Raw genomic sequence first — 15374 nt, 5'->3', positions numbered from 1 at the left:
AACACTGACATATAAGAGACAGCGAGGGGTTAGCGTGTACATGTGTGTGAATGATCAGCTCTCATGTGATCGTACCTGTTTCTGGTGCTGTGGGTTTTTACAGAGAAGTAACAACAACAACAACAGAAAAACTAAAATGTCTAAAAACAACTAGACCTGAGTTGTGCGTGTTGACTGGTCTACTTACATCCTCAGAAATGTTCCCAACAATGTTCAAACCCAGAGAGAATCCGAGAAAGGGAACACCATGTTTCCTTCCAGAAGGCTTGTAACTCCATCTTATCCACTTTCAGCCGTTTGCTCATCTCTGCTCTAACGTCCAGGGCAAACGACTTATGCCAAAGGAAAAACTCAGTGCTCGCCACCTAGCCAGTTCCCTTCATCTATCTGCATAGGTCACTCATAACGAATCGTAATTACTCATTGGCATTTGCTTGAGTAACATCCCTAAAACTTAAAAACATGACCTAATACGTGAAAATGATTTACGCTGCTTCGAAACTTTGTTATTGTTTTGATGGAGAGACCCCCTGACGACCGAAGTTACCCCCTGTACGTTTTGAAATGAATCCGACAAAGCCGTCCAATTGGCCGTCAGCGTTTCTTTGATATCAAGCACACCACAGTCATCGAGTTTATAAGGATGACATCAGCGAAATCTCAATCAACGGATCTGTCAGCGGGGATAAGACCAGCGGCACTCTTATACTTAGACCGTGTAAAAGGCTAAATGCCACTGCCTTTGAGCATCCTTGTGGTTTACCCTCAAAGTCTTTCATGATTGTGTTAAATTGTGTGAGATTCCTCACTAAATCCTGGTAATCAATCACAACCTTTCCAAAACAGGCCTTGGGCGGCATCCTCAGGAAAAACCCTGCTGTTGGAGGAGATGTGGAAGATGACTGTGCACCCTCCTCTCCCGGATGGATTTATGATTCGCCCTAAATTGCATCAACAAAAATCAATATGTTTTGCCCCGCACACGCAACAGGCTAATTGAACCTCACAATGTGAGCTAACTAGGCTGATCCCAGGCCCCAAACAGATGCTGTCTGTGCTTTGATAGATTCGGGCGAGTGTGGGTGAAAGCCAGGATCTGTCTGGAGCTCAGAAGCCTGCCAGATGCTTCTGTATCAACACCTCTTTTATCACCTGAAGAGAGTCCTCCTGCCAACTATGACAGTAATTCCACCTGAGAGGGCCACACTGACAGAGGTATCATCCCATCACGGATGAGTGGGGTTGACTGAGCGCACGTTTACATTTTGTAACGTGCTCGCTGAGAACTCTCCAGGGGTGAGCGAGCACTGTCGGCCGATGTTTGGACTCCTTGAATTTATGCATTCAATAAAAAGAAGAGCAGCGCATTCCTCCAGAGTTCTGTGCCAACCTGCATAACTGTATTTGCACATGTAAGCTTCATTTCGTGTGGAGGAGAGCAGCAATAAATGGGCTGCGGTGATGGCAGGTTGATCCTCCCACGTCACATTTAGGAACACAATGATTTAAAATCAAAACTGCAGATGTGTGCTCCTGACAGCAAAGGGAACAGCCAACAAACAAAGGCCTGCTGACTTTACAGCTCATAAACAGATTATTTTCCTCGTCAACCGATCATATAGCCACACTCAGAAGGTATAAGGTGCAAGGAGCATGTAGCAGTGTGCTTTTAATAGCCTCAGGTGTTTAGGTTAGTTGTAAGGATGTGTCGAGTTGCAGGGATAAATGTCCATGCACACGGTCCATGGATTCGGCAGCAATTAATCTCACACTAATAAAAATTCGATCCACACATTTAGATATTCCTCATTGTTTGTCCTCTTCTTCACCGGGGAAAGCAGCAGTGTGTGCAAGTGTCTTCAAGGCATTTCTCCTGACGTGTGCGTGTCATAACTTCCCCACACGAGGGGATTCCTGTCTGTTCTTGTGTGTTGGAAAATCTTTATTTCTGAAGGAGTTGACGATCTGGAGCAGGAAACGCTCGACTCGGCCCTGGAAACCGACCAAGTGGTGTTTTGAGTGAGATGAGTTGAGTCCATCGACGATGTAAGACAAAAAAAAACAAAAAAAACAATTGTGCCAAATTTTGTCTCTGGTTATAAAACGGAAAAAAATGCACTTTTTGAACTCTGCTATTGCTCGGCTGAATCGATCATTATTCATTACGTTGGAGGAATTTCAACAATAACAGCTGGAAGGTTAATTTAATCCAGATCAGTTGAGTTTTAATGTACAACCCACAAATTTAGTGAATACACAAATCCTAGGCTAATTCACAAATCAGACCATGTTCACATTCACTTGTACTATTTTTGGACTGTGTGTGTTTTTTTTACCAACAGTATTTTTGGGAACACACCTAAAACAAATCTGTCTCTCCTTCTTCACGTGTTTTTTTTCTCCCTTCTTTCTTTCGAGCACAACATGCCACAGCAGAGACCACATCTGTATGACGATTGCACCTTGAAGAGGAAAAATGTCTTTTAAAATAACAAACACTTGAAGCCGGCTCATTACCCGGGTGACACCGCTTCTTTCCAAAGGCAAGCCTCGACTCTTCATCATCATTCTCCTCTGCCCATTGCTCACTCGCAGAATATTTATTACCCTCACTGAAATCCACTTACCAGGGGACTGTGTGCATTCCATTGTTGGTTGGCTGTGAGCGCTTCGAGAGGAATGCCTTGTGCCAGCTGAGGAGATGTCAGGTATGAAGCCACGCCTCCACAGCTTTGGATCCCAGATAAGTGATGCCGAATAATTTGTGTTGTCCGTCCTCCCAGAAAGTGTGGCCAAAGAGTCTCACAGTCCCCCTGGTGGCCGGGCGGCAGTACAGGTCATAAATCCTGCATCCTCCATGTTGGTGCATGGGACATGGGCGGTTTTGAATTTGAAGTATCACACTGATGTTTATCCAAGTGAAGGTTTGCTTTTTATGTTATTAGATGTAATAAAAACAGGGGGAAGATTAAGAAGAAAAACAGTTGAGATTAACTTACAACGTGGAAGATGGCAGCGTTTGTATCCAGGAGGTTTTGGCTTAATTTCTCTAGAGTGGGAGGAAGTGGACAAACATTATTCATCTTTATAAACAAAAATGGACGACATTACTTCTCAGCAAATGGGAAACCAAAGCGTCTCAATCACCTCCTGGTGGCCGGCTTTAGTTACAAACTCTGCCTTCTCCATGTTATTAGATTGGACCTACACCAAATTAAAAGTGATGAATAAATGTTTACTTTTTTTTGCAGATTCAGTTTTTCTGTTATTTAATGTAACAAGGGAGTGAATTGTCATGACTATCTCGCGATTGGCCAAGCGTGTGCATCGTCTGAATGTCGATACCTTCGCTGTACACCAAGATCACTGTGGCTGCAATCTGACATTAAAGCTGGAGGAAAAGTCTTGATCCTCTGGTAACCATGAACGTTTTATATTTCTTCGCCTTTTTGAATATCTGTTGAGATATTTGGTAAAAAGCGTTTCTACAGTATATACCTGAACAATCCATATTTGGTCATTATAGCAGTTTCTTGCTCAGCTTGCTTTGTTGGTATAACCAGTCTGGGTGTGGACGGGGGGAACGCTACTTGCCTCAGGACCCCCGGGCTTCTAATCTGCCATCAAGTACAGGAGAGAGAAACGCAGCTGTCCTGACACTTTCTGTTCGCCTCTGTGCTCCGGGTTTAACGTTTAACTGTGTTTGAAGTTTTTGATTAGGGTTTAGGAGGATAAATAGCAACAAATCCAGTTGTTTCAGACCACAGAGATCTGCATTCTCATCATGCATCTTTGATATCATTTGAGTCATCATCTCCTGTGGGAACAAGTCTGAAGATAACCCATTCAGGAAGCCCATATTAGAGTCAATGAGGCAGAGTAGAACAAAAACCCAGAAAACACAGCCCTGCAGGTAAAAATACTCGTGTAAAGAGGAAGCTCGAAACTGGTTGAATAGACTGTCGTGCAAACGGGGAAAAGGCAGCGTCGACGAGACAGGAATCAAAATTACACACATAATTGTGTGCCATTGCTCACAGAGCACAACTCAGCCTGAAGATTAGGCCCAAACTTTGGAAGATGAGAGATATTGATACTGTATTCCATCACCCAGACAGAACAGAGCTTCTTGTATCGGAGGTGACATACCTGGCCGAGGTGTTGAGGGGGCTGGAAGATCCATTACCTCACACACAACAAGGTCACTTGATTTGAAAGGCGAGGACTAACATAGGATAACAAACAAAATGTCTGCGGAGCCGAAACTTCAAAGCTTGACTGAGATTGACGTAAGGCAGATAGTCACAGTTGTATATCCAGGTTAAGACTCTCAGGAACCTTATGGGGCCACCCAGAACTCTGAGTTTCCCCAAACAAATGTCATCAAGCTAGATAAGCACCGAGCCAAAATAAATACCACTGCGTCACCATGTTGTTATTTTCTCGTTTCTTTTTTGATACAGAGCATCTCACGAAAACTCCTTCAATAGTCACGAAGCCTCTGTTGGTTTTTGGTTTAATCAGCACTTACCTTTCCATCCATCGGGTTGAGGAGCAGATCTCAGCTGACATTGGGCGAGAGGCGGGTTACACACAGGGCAGGTCATCTGGGTAGCACAGACCCAGTTAACACATAGACACAAACAATCATTGACTCATACATTCACACACGATTTAGACTCATAGGGGCAAAACGGAGACATAAGAGAAACCCACGCAAACTCCACACAGGTAGAGTCCTGCCAGGATGGGATTCAAACTTGGGACCTTGTTACTGTGAGGAGACAGTGCTAAACACTGTACCACTGTGCCACATACTCACCTGCATCAACACTTTGTCTCAGGAACTGCACCACAGTTTTTTTGACTCAAATAAAAACACAAATTCATGCACATCAATGTCACGTATAGGAAAAGTGCTTACCTTAATTTACCTCAGCTTAGCATAGCTTAGCACAGAGACTGGAGACAGTCTGGAACAGCTCGCCAGGAGAAGGTAAAGGTAACAAAGCCTATCTTCACATCTGTAAACATGCACAAACACTCACACACACACTCACTCACACACACACACACACACACACACAGTCACACAAATTATCTTACTTCGATCTTCTATCTTACCTAAACCGAACTCTAACCCTAAGCCTAATCCTAAAACCAGGTCTTAATCATCAAACAAGCCTTTGACAAAGTGAGGACAATGACCTCATGTCTTCACTTTTCCAACATGCACCTCACTCCGTAAGGTCAATGCTCAAAATGATCCTCACTAATATATAAGTACAAGTAGCCACACACACACACACACACACACACACACACACACACACACACACACACACACACACACACACACACACACACACACACACACACACACACACACACACACACTCTGCCTGCAGGTGGCAGAAGTCTGACAACTGTAGATGCTGTTACCTGGAGATGTTGGACACTGGCTCAGGTGTAAACGCTCCTTATCTCAGGTGAGCCAGGTTTGAGTGGAGCTGCAGGCCCGGAGCTGCAGGTCTGAAACTGCTCTCAGGGCAGCTCGGCAACTGGATGATACCGGTTTCCCATGCAGCTGTTTCACGTGTTTTGCATCGGTGAGACTGTGTCCTAATCTGAGTTTGAGCCAAAACAACACTAAGGCAGTTTGTAACACTAACCTGCTGAAACCATCCATACAGTACATGAACTGCAGCTTAGTTCAGGTTATATAAAAAACAACGTGATCGATGCTGAATAAGAAAGTCCAACGTTCCTGTGTTTCTGCTCGTCTAAGCCATCTGTTCTCTGGTCACTCACAATGTTCAGCATGTGAATATCGGCTCAATCAGGTGTTGTCAGGGTTCTGAGTGTAGATATGCATCTGCAGGCTCGGGCCACAGTGCAGGGCTTCATTTCCCCTGAATTGTTGGCTCAGAGCTGCCCTCTGTGTGCATACCTCTGCTTGTGCATGAGTCTCTGCATGTGTGTGTGTGTGTCTGTGTGTGTGTGGTTCTTTGTGTTTGTGCGTGTTTTGCTTGCACCTTGCCTGCATTAAAACAATTGGTGAAATTGAGAAGTTAAAGCACAGAAACGATAGAAACGTCAAAGCTTTAAACATTTCCCCTTGAGCAGCAGAAACTGTGTGAACTCAGTGTTGAAGGTGACTGAAGTTTTTTTTTACAGTCAGGACTCTGATGGAGGAATGCCTCGTGCTCATCTCCGATTCAACTAAGTGCATAAAGAAGACGCAACCTCTCTTTTAAATCAGGCAGAAAGGAATGCACATGTACCCTCAGCTCGCCTTGGGGCCTTAGCTTCCACCGAACATGTTTTTGGAGAGCAGGGAAGGAGACGAATAGCACCTACTAGGGGCTCCCACACACACACAACTGTATCACCATGGCCCACCTCCAAGCTCTTTTAGATTTTCATGATATCATCAACAAATTATCAACAACTTGCAAATAGCAATCGCTGGAAATGTGGTGATAATAATAGGGTAATTTTAATTGACTGTGTAATTGCCGTAGTGTTATTGTCATGCATTACCCCGTCATTAGTTATTCTCTGCGAAGATTCAATACTAATCTCACCCAACGCCGATTCTTTTCTTCCTGAGCTGACTTTATAATCCTATAATGAATCTGTCCTTTAATTTTAAAGTCGAAAGAAGAACTCCCTCTCCCGAGTGTTGTGTGTGTGGGAACACATGGAATTCAAGTGGAGGCACGAGAGTGACTCTGTGTTTCTGACATGTTGTCGCTGCTTGTGCACCGGCTGCGTTGGTCCGCGCTCAGATCCTGACCTGCCAAGAAGATGCCCGAAAATGACACTTAAAGGGCCGAACCGAAACCTCCGCAGCCCGACAGACCCTCCTGCGAGAGCTTTAAGTGAGATGGAGGAGGCACTGTCACCGCTTTTAATGAGCCTTCACTCCTTAAGCTGTGCAGAGAGAAGAAAACAGACCTAATGAAAGACTATAATGAAATAAAGACTCAGGATTTCAAATTGAGAGTTCCCTCTCTCATTAAAGACTCTCACACAAGATCCATTTTCCAAGCAGCCTGATTCATCAAGGGGCATTCCACATTATCGCTCAATTAAAAAGACTATTCGTGTGAGTTGCGGTAATATCGAAAATAACAGGGATACAACTTTACACATCGCGTCTTTTCTTGTGTTCTCAGCGCCAGATCGATGCCGCTGCCTCTAGACGGGCAGAGAGCCCAGATGACAAAGGTTGAAAAGCCGCTGCAGATTAGCCCTAACCTGGAGAGTGGCACCGCGTGGGACACCTAACGTAGAATTAAATGCAATTATGAAAAAATGCTTCCAACCCCGAGAGGTGTCTGCGAGCCAGGGAAACCAGAGAGGCTGTATTCATTTCACACAGCCCGGGGGCGCTGAGAGGATATGGCAGTCCTTTTCATATTGGCAGCTGTTTGATCAGACTAGCTCCTACAGCCGCAGTGATCTAAACACCTCGCCGGATTCAAAGGCGACGCCGCGTCTCCAGTGCACTCGGGGCTCTTTCCACAAACACTCTGAATTAGTGCTTTGAGCGGCCTCCCTCAGCACTGGCCTCCATTTTTCTGTCAGAAGACAAAAGATATGAAATTGTGTTTTTCTGCTGTATCTTCCAGTAAAGGTCCAGTTACATCTGACCGTGAGGACATCTGGTCGCTTTTAGATCGATACTCCACTCTATGCATTGTGGGAAATAACGTGACCACAGACACTGACAGTGAAAGGAGCTGCTCGCACGGCTGTAGCTTGCATGTAGATTGAATCTTGTCTTGTTGTGTTGATGACGGTTATCAGAGGCATAGTAGATGACTGATAAGTGAGGTGTGCTGTTGTGTAAGTGTGTTTTTGTGTGTGTGTGTGTGTATGTGTGTGTGTGTGTGTACGATCTGAATGACTGCACAACAAAGAGTCTGAATGGATTTAGTCAAAGCTCAAACGCTGATGCAGCTGCATTCCGGGAGGTTTATGATGTGAAACACCAAAGAAAAGGAAACAATGATCACATTCATGAGATGTCATTTTCTTCTACTTTTATCTCAGGAATTTTTCTGCGTTTTTTTTTTCTCCTTCTTCATAACGTAACGTGTCTACCTTTATCCAGAGAAGAGCTTTGTTAGAAAAAGGCTTCATTTGAAAACTTGACCTCATTCTCACCAATAAGGTGCAGGCAGGTTACCTGTACTGCCCGATCCTTACGTCTACATGTGGTGTAGATATATAAATGTACGTGTTTGGTGGATTTCTCCCTCTGTTTGACTTATTGTCACTTCCCTCAAATGTTTTACCTCCCGAAACTACAGATTTGGATATAAATATTTGTTAACCTACAGTATATTCAAGGTCACCCCAAAAAAAAACATATTTTAATTTTCAAAATAAAAATGACATTATCCAGTTCTGCACTGAATTTTACCTGATCATACTCATTAGTATTCTCGGTTTTAATTCTTGAGAAATTCACCAAGATCCGCACCAAAATCTAATCCATTCCACCAGGTTTCACTAAAATCAGTGTTTTTTGGTTTATGCATAATCTTTAAATCAAATAAACAAAAAAACGTTAAACAAATGGACAGGCTTGAAAACATAACTCCATAACTGAGGTAATAAATGTTTTCACTGTCCTCACCTTGAGTCTTCAGACATGTCCGTACGAGCTGATTCGGTGACATCACCGGTTTGGAGGCCTATCGTGGTCAAGCGTGCAAATCACACAAGTGTGATGTGGAAACTTCCTGTGTGTGTGAACTCAAAATGGACGCTCCAGTGAAGATGGAGACATGTAGCGTGCGGCAGTTAGATTTTTTAAATGGATTGTGTTTCGTGGTCAGATTCCGTGTTCACCATCACTCTCCATCTGCAGCTCCTGTGCCAAGCTCTCAGCGGCCGTCCCCCCGTAACAAGAGCTCTCATGTAAGCTCAGGTGAATGTCATTGTCATAAAGTGAGTTATTATCACACAAGTCGGGTGCATCCGCTCATCTCCCGGCTCCACCAGGCCTCTCAGATAAAGACACAGTCTATATTTGACTCTCTCAACTCCTCTTCACCTCCCTCAGATCGAAGCCATCTCCTCCCCACTTACACATTAGGAGCTCGAAGCAAAGGTCACATAATTTCCCTTAAAAGATAGAATGGCATCAGCACCAATAAGACCAAGAAAGTCCTCATTCAGAAATGTCTTGTCCATGTGCCTGACACAGCTGTGTGACATCAGGTCCAGATGTGTCAGGTGCACAGTGCTGAGGTGGTGAGGAGAGACACCTGTGCTTAGAGAGCAGGTTAAAGATGGTGACTCATTGGTTTTACACACAGATGCTGAGTGGGTGGAGAAGTAATTCCATCTTTTCACATGTCCGTTAAATCATAGTCTTTATTTCCAGAGTCCAGCTGAGGGGAAAAAGCACACGAAAAAATGTAACCAGGCAGTATAACAACACTATAAAAAAAAGTGTGTCTCACCTGTTGTGTTGGATCACCTGAAATTGTGCGGTTGAACCAGGGAATGTATTTTCTCACCTGTCTAAATATCTTTGAGATTATTGAGAAATCAGTCAGTAAGATCTCTGCTGTCTTAAGAGAATAATAAAAGTAAATGACATCAGCAGATGGAAATGAGCTGATATCTGAATCTGGCGTTAATCATCTCCTGTCATTGTGAGATTAATGTTTTTATTTGAACAAAGAATAATAAAGAAAAACAGAATGACTTTGTACGGACTTCCATTCATCGTGGTGAACTCACACAGAACATTTGATGCTGACTGTCCACTCTGCGTCACAGAGGGAAACTGATCTGACAGGACTCCGAACTTTGCCTCTTTCATACCTTCGCCATGACATTGTTTCAACATGATGAGAATTTCCACTGGTGCTCTGTCTTCTTTTTTTCCCTCTTCCTGTCATCCAGAGAAACGACTTTATGTCAGGTGAAGTCTTTTCTTTTCTCCCCCCCCCCCCCCCTCTCAGTTGTTTGTGACAAGATATTTGTGAAGAGTTTGGGGAAATTTCCCACTGCGTCGAGACCATTAAGTGGGCGTGCTGCTTGCGAGTCATAAGCGTGTGCATCAGTGACAAGTTAGTAAATTAGACAGAAATAACAACAAATCAAGCCGTCGTTAAAATAAAAAAAGTATTTCTCCGAGCGAATAAAGTGCAGTGAGTGACGTGATTTATGCTGATTGCTGCTTGTGTTTGTGTGAATAAGAATATCAAGCAGCCGTCAGTCAGGGTGAAGATGCTCTGAGCAACTTTCAGCAGGAAACAACACGGGCATCAATCTTTCCCAGCCCGCGTTCAGGCAGAATGTTGTTTTTACAGATATCGTGAACACCTCCCCATCTAATCAGGATACGTCAAGATAGAATCCTGTATTATCTTTGCTTTCTACTAATGAAAGACCTGTCATAAAAAAGCCTTTGCTGCGGGGGTAAACACAAACAAATGTACATATCCCACGGAGGATTTAAAGAAGGGCTTTTTTGGGAGGGGAACAGAGGGTTTTTTTTCTACCCTGGTGCCGGAGGGGGCAGAGATAAAGAGAGTAATAGTTAGACTGCGGTCACATTGGTATGCAGACAGCCATGAAAGCAGCGCAGTACCTGTTGCATCTTGCAAATTCATTCGCTGAATATTGTGAAATTTCTCCACTTAAATTGGGGAGGCCCTTTTTTACAGCACAACTCGAGGGTTCGGATGATACGGTTAGATAAACAGAAGTGATTTGGATTTGGAGATGATCGACGGAGATACGCTGGTCCACTGACGCATCCTCACCCGGGTTATCAGCGTCATCATCTGCAGAGAGGTATTTAATTATAACTTTTAGGTAAATGTTGTCTGAGCCGTAAAATGGCAACAATGATAAATATCAGTTTGAAAAGAAAAGCAAACATTGCATAAGCTTTACAGTGTTTGTTTTCTTCATTTTTTTATTTTTTAGGATTGTGATCAGTCAAAGAAACTCAAGCCTGGTCTCATATCTGGTTGTTAGAGAGTCTACAGCCAAGTTGTGATCACGGTGAGAGGTGCTGACATCTAGAGGGTAAGGTTTACCATGTTAGCACGAAATACAAAGTATAAAATAGCATTAAAGAAACCAAAATGTTGATAATGATGAATGTCTGTATGCCCAAAAATCCGTCCAATAGTTGTTAAGCCTTTTAATCTATCCATCCATCCATTGTCTTACTCTTGGGTCACAGAGGTAACCAGTCAAGTGTATTCCAGACTCCCATCAGCCTAGCCGAGTTCTGGTTCTACCCTGGGGTTGAAACTAAACTGGTAAATCAAATGTTTTTTCTTGTGGCTCAGGTCCTTCATCACAACAACTGTCCAATGCAACACCTGCATTACTGCCCGCCCGTCCAGCCCGTTTCACACCGTGCTGCAAACCGCCCCAGTGCACAATGGAGGTCACGGACTGATGAAACCAAACAGAGCCACATCATCCGCTAAAAAAAAGAGCATGCACTTTTTAGGGTTGCCAAGTTAATGTTCACTTCATCAGTGTAATCATCTCTGAAAACAACAACTCCGAAAATATCTCGAAAACCTGGACTAACAAAACAAAAACCATCTGCTTGGCCTGAAGCCGCAAGCGAGAAAACACGTCTCTGTGATTAGGACGAGCTGACCCTGTAACGATCCAGTTCACACAGTCCGACAAGTGCGATCCTAATTCTGAGGGAGTCAATACAGTAGATCCTGAAAGCAGAAAACACGGTTAGTGGTGTCAAAAGTCACGCATGCCAAAGATGTCTGGCATTACATTCTGTCAGAAATGGCAGTTAACAAGGCAGCGCATCATCTGCCGGGCCTCTCCCATTGGCCTGAGAACCTGCTGCCGAGGTGTCGACCTGTGATTAAGACTCCAGTAAATCTTCCCACCCAGGGAGGCTCGGAGAGGAGCTGCGCCTCGGGTCAATCCACTCCTGCAGGGATGAGCCTCGCTCTCCTCTCCGTGTGGCCCCAGGGTGAAATCTCATACCCCAACCTGGATCTCTACCCTGGCCTCTTCTCACAGGTCACAGCGGAGGATACATGACGTGATTGTTTTTCTCCTCTTGACTTGGTTTTGTGTTTTTTTTATGCACACTTTGATCAAGTGCTTTAAAAAAAAAGGTGGAATATCAGGGATATGGTGCAATGTGCGCTCCAGTGCGATAAGATGACACCGAGGTTGAGCTATCACGCTCCTCAAAGTGACAGGCAACCTCACATACCTTCCTTCATTCACCTCTCAGGCAAATTCCTCTCTCTCCCTCTCTCTCTCTCTTTCTTTCTTTCTTTCTCTCTCATCTGTCGTTCTTTCTGAGTTTCTCAGCTCACCTCTGTTTTCTCCTTTTTCCATGTGTGTGAAGACAAAGATAAATATTCTGTTCTTCTTCTCTATCCTGAGTGTTTTGGTTTTTATTTTAATAAAGTTGAGGTGGAACCTTGCTGATCTGTTGCCTGTGCTCACCCCTGTGTCTCATCGTACTCGTTCCAAATTAGCGTGACACGCCCGTCGAGATCACTTTAGCTGCAGGGTGTTTTTACCTTTTATCCAACGCTCCTGTTGAGCTCTCATAGGAAACTGAGCTCTCATAGGAAGCTCTATTGTCTCCCATATGTACTAAGAAATTCACTGTCACAGGATAAACCCCTTGAGGTCAACAGGCTTCCAAACACTTAGAAGGAGAACAAAGTAAACGAAATACAAAACAACAACATTAGAACATCATTAATATGACTCAAGTTTTATTACTGTTCATATTTCTGCAATGTAAAAACACATAAAGCAACAGATAAACCAACTCCACACACACAATAAAAAAAGACCCACAACCTCTTTTGACTGGATATCAGCATGAAAATGTGTCTAGTAGAACCAGTCCTACCCCCACTGTACCACTGTTCCATTAAGTAGGGTAGGACAAGGAAATATTTTCAAAATAATGTGGAAAGTTAAAGGATTTAATACCAGTGAAATGTATATCTAAAAGGAAGCTGCCTGACTCACCTGATTGAGTCGACAATTAATGATGTTTAAAGAAGGAGCAACCAAGTATACATCTGCAGAATTTGTTTGGAAAACTTTATAATAGGTTGCTGTGTATGGAGGAGATGAAGAGTAGTAGTCTGCTAAAACGCAGTAAAATGGGCCTTGTCTCCTACTGTAAGTACAACTATAGATACATCACAGTACATATGTTGACACAGCTTAAATTAAAACACTTCCTGATCACTCCACAACTGACCAATCACGTCGGAGTGCTCCGAGGCCCCCGTCCGGCCGGGCCAATGGTCAGCGGGAGTTCGGAGGTTGACTTAGTGCAATCTGCTCCTGAAGCTACTGTAAGAAGAGGGCGAGCTCCAGCCTTTATCTAATGATGCATACTTCCCCCTGTTTATGGCAGCCGGGGAGAGAGGGAGCGCTAGCCTGTGCTTGTCTGCTGCTGAGAATGCCCATTAACGCTCCTGTTCCCCCTCGGGTGATGACCACCTGAGCTATCAAAGACAAGTGTGTCTGCAACACCACCCTCCTCCTCCTCCTCCTCCTCCTCCTCCTCCTCCCTCCACGTCCCCCCCCCCCCGTCTCATCACACTCCATCCCTAACCTGCCATCGCTCCCTCCGACCTCTAAAGGCTATACAGTCAATGTTGGACGTCGATTATATACATCATCATCATCATCATCATCATCATTATCATCCTCCTCCTCATCATCATCATCATCGTCGTCATCATCATAATATAGACTTTTTTTCTTTGTTTAATCACATATAGATTTACACTTACACAAAACTACTTAATACTGTAATATACTACCCCCCACCCCCCCCCCCCCCCCCCAACCCCCTTCAAGAAGCTTTTCCTCATCTAAATCAAGGGTTTCAGGACAAAGTGTTTCGTATTTTTACAGACTGTAAATCCCCCTGAGGTAAATTTGTGATTTATGATATTGGGATATGTACATAAAACTGACTTGACTTTTTTCTTTTATTATGATAATTTAGGGCCATTTTATGTGTTATTAAAAAGTTAAAAACTTATTCTAAGTTAATACAGTTTGGCTCAAGCGATAAAACGATCAATAGAACATCACAAATGCAAAAAAAGTATATAAAAGAGCTTGTTTGTAAACTTTGGGTGTAATATATATATGGTGATATTAAAAATGACAGTGGGTGAAAACAATCTATAGACTTAGGTTATTTATTTTCTTACATTGCTTGTGGGTGTAAATTAATCAGGTAATGCATTTTAGCCTTTTTGACTTTATTGACCTTGTGATGTTTGTCCTGCTCAGTCTCGTGTTTCCAGGTACAAAGGATCTCCGACGTGCCTTGCTCAAGGCCATGTCATCATTTACTACAAAATGAAGGGAGACCATTCCCCCTTCGTTTTCCTCGCCCAGATTTTCCCAGAACGTCTCTCACTTGCCCTCCAGGCCGAGGATGAATGATTTTTAACAGCATCAGCAATAATGACAATAATCAGCTTGTTTACAAAGTGATTTACGTGGGAAGATCAAGCACTATACTTAAATAAACGCTGGCCATTTAAGTAAAGAGTTTAAAACTGATTTATAAAATATATAAGATGTTTTACAAACCGGGTCTCTTAAACATATTAGAATTTAAAAAAAGAAACATGTACAGGTAATGTAAAAGTAAATTGATTTATTCGTAATGAGCTATATGTAATTTCCCCATATTCCAGGGGATGAATATGTCATTTGTCAGCACTTTATCTGTCTCTTCTCTTACTGTCCAGTCCGATGATTCTCTTTCTGTCCCTCTTCCTCCGTCCAGCACATGTCGAAACTTCCTGTCAATGTCCCCATAACCCTTAATAGATGTGTGTATCTTCCCCTGTCCTGGATGCGTGATTCACTGCCCCTGAAACACAGCACCACCCAATCTAGAAGAGCAGATAAAGCTAATTAGGGGGAAGACACATCAATCACAGCTCCGGGGCCTCGCTCTGCATCGTACATACCGAGAGTGGCATCTCAGCCACTGGGTGTGTCTGAGAGACTGAGTCACTCATACACACGTAGCTATTATTGTGTCAGATGGAAAGTCTCAGAGGAAAAAAGAAATCCGTATTGATCGTTCCTGGGACTAACCAGCTGGTTGGATTCTCACCAAGTCAGAAGCTGTTGAAATCAGTGTCGTCCGCTGAAACGTCCTTAGACAGAATAACTCAGGCGAGGAAGCAGGACGAGCAACATGTTAATACAGCTGTCACAGACACACTCACGCCCTTTCCGATGATTAGAGCAGGCCCAGGCCGCCCAGATAACATATACACACATGTGGGTCGCTTCAGGCAATGATGAGCCACTTCTGGTCTTCTTGTGGCCCA

The sequence above is a fragment of the Pleuronectes platessa genome, chromosome 6 (genome assembly GCF_947347685.1).
Source record: "Pleuronectes platessa chromosome 6, fPlePla1.1, whole genome shotgun sequence".
Classification (NCBI taxonomy): domain Eukaryota; kingdom Metazoa; phylum Chordata; class Actinopteri; order Pleuronectiformes; family Pleuronectidae; genus Pleuronectes; species Pleuronectes platessa.
Note: the sequence above shows the minus strand (reverse complement) of the source record.